The 5,819-nt window shown below is 39.2% G+C and overlaps 1 non-coding gene across 1 annotated transcript; it reads right to left on the bottom strand.

Annotated features, from left to right (window-relative positions):
• Positions 1 to 229: 229 nt before the first annotated feature.
• On the bottom strand, positions 230 to 301 carry TRNAY-AUA. Its single transcript has one exon. It is a non-coding gene; the product is annotated as a tRNA-Tyr (tRNA).
• Positions 302 to 5,819: the final 5,518 nt, after the last annotated feature.

Here is a 5,819-nt window from a genome sequence, read left to right as displayed (position 1 = left end):
AGATCAATCCCTGGACATCAATGCAAAGTCATTTCCTGTCCAGGAACTGAGATGGGAAGGACCAGGGTGGATTTCAGAAGGGCTAAGACCAATCTCAGTGAAAGTGAAGTCGCTGGGTAGTGTCTAACTCTTTGTGGCCCCATGGACTGTAGATTACCATGACCCCTGTCTGTGGGATTTTCCAGGCAAGAGTAGTGGAGTGGGTTGCCATTTCCTTCTCCAGAAGATCTTCCCAACCCAGGGATCGAACCTGGGTCTCCTGCATTATAGGCAGACACTTTACCATCTGAGCCACTAGGGAAGTCAGTACCCAAGAGCAAATCCTAGTCCTTGACAGAGCACAATTCACATTTTGCAAAAGGTGAAAACCTCGTGTGTACAAGATTAAGATACAAATGAACTGAAAACAGTGGACTTTATTAAAGACAGTTCATATTGATCACAAAAATCAATCAGATACATGTCACAGATATTTTAAAAATAAATATTATAAAGTCTCAGATTGTTTATAACCATTGCTAACAGTCTACTCTAAAACAAATTAACCCAAATATGGGGAAAATAATCTTTATATTAGTTGAACTGAAATATAATCAAAATAGTATTTTGATATATAAAAGGACATTTAAGGGTTTGTGGAGAAGGAAATGGATACCCACTCCAGTGTTCTTTCCTGGAGAACCTCAGGGATGGAAAGCCTGGTAGGCTGCCGTCTATGGGGTCACACAGAGTCGGACACGACTGAAGCGACTTAGCAGTAGTATCATGGAAAAGTTATTGAAAAAATATCAAGACATGAAATTTTATGAAAAATGCAATGATGATAACTAATATCATCAATATTTACAATGTGCCAAGCACATTTCTAAGATACTTACATATGTTAACTTCATTCTCATAAACATATGAAGTAGGCAATTTTTCCCAGTTTCTGGATAAGGAATCCTAGGATCAAAGAGTTTAAGTAACATGCAAATTACTCAGTGTCCCAGAGAGAGTACACCACATAGTCGAGATCTAAAACAAAGTGCTTGGTTTCAGGTTCTTTACTTATAATGACTATGCTACATTAGCAACAACATACACACACATAATTAATACTGGACTCATATAAACCAAAATATGACTGGTCATTGCACTATTTAAGGTCATTTATAGATCATCTTTTCAACTTAATAACTTTTTTTCTTTTTCGGCTTACATGTCCAGTTGCTCCATTCCATCCCAAAGAAAAAGAAAAGCAAGAAGGCAAAGTGAGTTTATGAGGAGACCTTACAAATAGCTAAAGAGAGAAGTGAAAAACAAGGGAGAAAGGTAAAAGTATACCCAACTAAACACAGATTTCCAAAGAACAGCACAGGCAGACAAAAAGGCCTTCTTCAATGAACAGTGTATAAAACTAGAATAGAACAACAGAAAGAGAAAGACTGGAGATCTCTTCAGGAAAATTGGAGATGTCAAGGGAACATTTTGCACAAGTGCCAAGTTGCTCAGTCGTGTCTGACTCTTTGCGACCCTATGGATGGTAGCCCGCCAAGCTCCTTTCTCCAGGGGCATTCTCCAGGCAAGAACACTGGAGTGGGTTGCCATGCCCTTCTCAAGGAGATCTTCCCAACCCAGGGATCCAACCTGCGTCTCTTATGTCTCCTGCATTGGTGAGTTCTTTACCACTAGTGCCACCTGGTAAGCCCGTGCATAGGGAAACAGTCAAAATAAGGTCTTCCAAGGGAAGAAGCTGGAGCAACGAGAGGTGCCCATTCACTAAGGAAAGTCACAGTAAGGAACCTGAACTCCTTTCCTATTTGAAAAGAAGAGCCAGTAGAGATAAAAGCAGAAAATGAAGACATTGAATTCCTATCACTATGACTGCAGTGTGGAGGGAGGCAAGTCAGGAGGCTGCTGGAGTAATCCAGGACATAGAGGTCTTGGATTTCAGATGAGGGAGACATGTTTACAGATTTGAGAAGCACTATGGAAATAAATTTCACATGGCATGCTAATTTTACTGTAGAAAATGAGTGTAATGTAACAGTCTCTGACTTTTGTAATAGTCTTATTTGGATATTGGGCTTATACTGTCATTGATCTATTGTGGGCATAACTTGTGAATTTGGAGGCTGAGCAGAGAACATTTGCAAGTAAGGGAATTTTTAGTGTATCTGGACCTCTCTTGGGAGTTGTGAATTTAAAATAGGTGCAAGCATGGATTTGGGGACATATCCCACCTATTCAGGTGAAGACTTGCCATTTATAGGCCTGAATTGTAAAACTGCTACATTGTTATTTCCCTAGTGCTATTCCAGTGTTTATGTTCAATAGAGTTCAACTCTGCAACCTTATGGACTATAGCCCATGAGACTCTCTGTCCATGGGATTTTTCAGGCAAGAGTACTGGAGTGGGTTGCCATTTCCAAAGATGGACATAATAAAGGACATAAATGGTAGAGACCTACCTAACAGACACTGAGGAGATCAAGAAGAGATGGAAAGGATACATGGAAGAATTATATTAAAAAGATCCAGGTGAACCAAATGACTATGATGCTGTGGTCAGCCATCCAGAGCCAGACATTCTGGAGAGTGAAGTCAAGTGGGCCTTAGGAAGCACTGCTATTAATAAAGCTAGGGGATTTGACAAATTTCAGAATTATTCAAAACCCTAAAGGGTGATGTTGCATTCAATATAACAGCAAATCTGGAAGACCCAGCAGTGGCCACAGGACTGGAAAATGTCAATCCTCATCCCAATTCCCAAGAAGCATAGTACTAAAGAATGTGCTAACCATCAGACAGTTTCACTTATCTCCTATGCTAGTAATGTCATGCTTAAAATCTTGCATGCTAGGCTTCAGCATTATGCAAACCTAGAACTTCCAGATGTCCAAACTGGATTTAGAAAAGGAAGAGGAATCAGAGATCAAATTGCCAACATTCACTGGACCATAGAGAAAGCTAAGGATTTCCAAAAAAAACATCTATCTCTGTTTCACTGACTACGCCAAAGCCTTTGACTGTGTGGATCATAATAAACTATGGAAAGCTCTTAAAGAGATGGGAATACCAGACCATCTTACCTGTCTCCTGACAAAATCTGTATGAAGGTCAAGAAGCAACAGTTAGAACCCTGTATGGAACAACTGATTGGTTAAAGATTGAGAAAAAAGTATGACAGGGATGTCTACTGTCACCCTCTTTGTTTTATTTATATGATGAGCACATCATGAGAAACACCAGGATGAATGAGTTACAAGCTGGAATCAAGATAGACAGAAGAAAAACATCAGCAACCTCAGATATGTGAATGATACCACTCTAATCGCAGAAAGTGAAGAGGAACTAAAAAGCACCTTGATGAGGGTGAAGGAAGAAAGTGAAAGAGCCCGTTTAAAACTAAATATTAAAAAAACTAAGATCATGGCATCCGGCCCCATACTTCATGTCAAATAGAAGTTGAAAAGGTAGAAGTAGTGACAGACTTCCTCTTCTTGAGCTCTAAAATCACTGCAAATAATGACTGCAGCCATGAAATCAGAAGACATTTGCTTCTTGTCAGGAAAGCTATGACAAACCTAGACGGTGTGTTGAAAAGCAGAGACATTGCCGACAAAGGTCCGTATAGTCAAGGCTATGGTCTTCCCAGTGGTCACATACAGTTGTGAGAGCTGCACTGTAAAGAAGGCAGAGCACCAAAGAGTAGATGCCTTTGAATTGTGGTACTGGAAAAGACTCCTGAATCCCTTGGACAGCAAGGTGATCAAACCAGTCAATCTTAAGAGAAATCAACCCTGAATACTCATTGGAAGGACTGATGCTGAAAGTACTTTGGTCATCTGATGTTAACAGCTGACTCATTGGAAAAGTCATTGATGCTGGGAAAGATTGAGGGCAGAAGGAAAAGAGGGCATCAGAGGTTGAGACGGCTGGATGGCATCACTGAGGCAATGGACATGAACTTGGGCAAACTTCGGGAGATGGTGATGGACAGGGAGGCCTGGTGTGCTGCAGTCATGAGGTTGCAAAGAGTCAGACAGGACTGGGCAACTGAATAACAATAGCCAGTTGCTCCAGCACTATGTATTTTTGCAATTATTTTATTTATTTTAATTGGAGGTTAATTACTTTACAATATTGTAGTGGGTTTTGCCATACATTGACATGAATCAGCCATGGGTGTACATCTGCTCCCCATCCTGAAACCCCCTCCCACGTCCCTCCCGATACCATCCCTCAGGATCATCCCAGTGCACTGAGCCTGAGCACCCTGTCTCATGCATCGAACCTGGACTGGCAATCTATTTCACATATGATAATATATATGTTTCAATGTTATTCTCTCAAATCATCCCACCCTCACCCTCTCCCACAGAGTCCAAAAGACTGTTCCTTACATCTGTGTCTCTTTTGCTGTCTCACATATAGGGTCATTGTTACCATCTTTCTATATATATTCCATATATATGCATTAGTATACTATATTGTTGTTTTTCTTTCTGGCTTACTTCACTCTGTTAATAGGCTCCAGTTTTATCCACCTCATTAGAACTGATTCAAATGCATTCTTTTTAATGGCTGAGTAATATTCTGTTGTGTATATGTACCACGGCTTGCTTATCCATTCATCTGCCAATGGACATCTAGGTTGCCTCCATGTCCTGGCTATTGTAAACAGTGCTGTGATGAACATTGGGCTACATGTGTCTCTTTCAATTCTGGTTTCCTTGGTGTGTATGCCCAGCAGTGGGATTGCTGGGTCATTTGGCAGTTCTATTTCCAGTTTTTTAAGGAATCTCCACACTGTTCTCCATAGTGGCTGTACTGGTTTGCATTCCCACCAACAGTGTGAGAGGGTTCCCTTTTCTCCACACTCTCTCCAGCATTTATTGTTTGTGGACTTTTTGATAGCAGCCATTGTGACTGGTGTGAGATGGTGTCTCACTGTGGTTTTGATTTGCATTTCTCTGAAAATGAGTGATATTGAGCATCTTTTCATGTTTTGTTAGCCATCTGTATGTCTTCTTTGGAGAAATGTCTGTTTAGTTCTTTGGCCCATTTTTTATATTGGGTTGTTTATTTTTCTGGAATTGAGCAGCAGGAACTGCTTGTATATTTTTGAGATTAATTCTTTGTCAGTTGCTTCGTTTGCTATTATTTTATCACATTCTCAAGGCTGTCTTTTCACTTTGCCTGTAGTTTCCTCCACTGGGCAAAAGATTTTAAGTTTAATTAGGTCCCATTTGTTTATTTTTGCTTTTATTTCCATTACTCTATGAGGTGGGTCATAGAGGATCTTGCTGTGATTTATATCAGAGAGTGTTTTGCCTATGATTTCCTCTAGGAGTTTTATAGTTTTTGGTCTTACGTTTAGATCTTTAATCCATTTTGAGTTTATTTTTGTGTATGGTGTTAGAAAGTGTTCTAGTTTCATTCTTTTACAAGTAGTTGACCAGTTTTCCCAGCACCACTTGTTAAAGAGATTGTCTTTTCTCCATTGTATATTCTTGCCTCCTTTGTCAAAATTAAGGTGCCCATAGGTATGTGGATTTGTCTCTGGGCTTTCTGTTTTGTTCCATGGATCTATATTTTTGTCTTTGCAGCACTATGTATTAAAAAGGTTATCCCTTTTCTATTGAATTGCTTTCAATTAAGTGTGTTTTTTCTTCTTTTTTAAAAAAATTCATTGGAATATAGTTGATTTACAATGTTGTGTTAGTTTTTGGTGTACAGAAGTGTGAATCAGTTATATATATATATATGTATATTTATATATTTATTTATATATATATAGTTATATATATATATATATATATAGTTATATATAT

This window comes from Bison bison, unplaced genomic scaffold (genome assembly GCF_000754665.1).
Source record: "Bison bison bison isolate TAMUID 2011002044 unplaced genomic scaffold, Bison_UMD1.0 scf7180017864129, whole genome shotgun sequence".
Classification (NCBI taxonomy): domain Eukaryota; kingdom Metazoa; phylum Chordata; class Mammalia; order Artiodactyla; family Bovidae; genus Bison; species Bison bison.
This window is presented reverse-complemented; position numbering and strand designations above follow the sequence as displayed.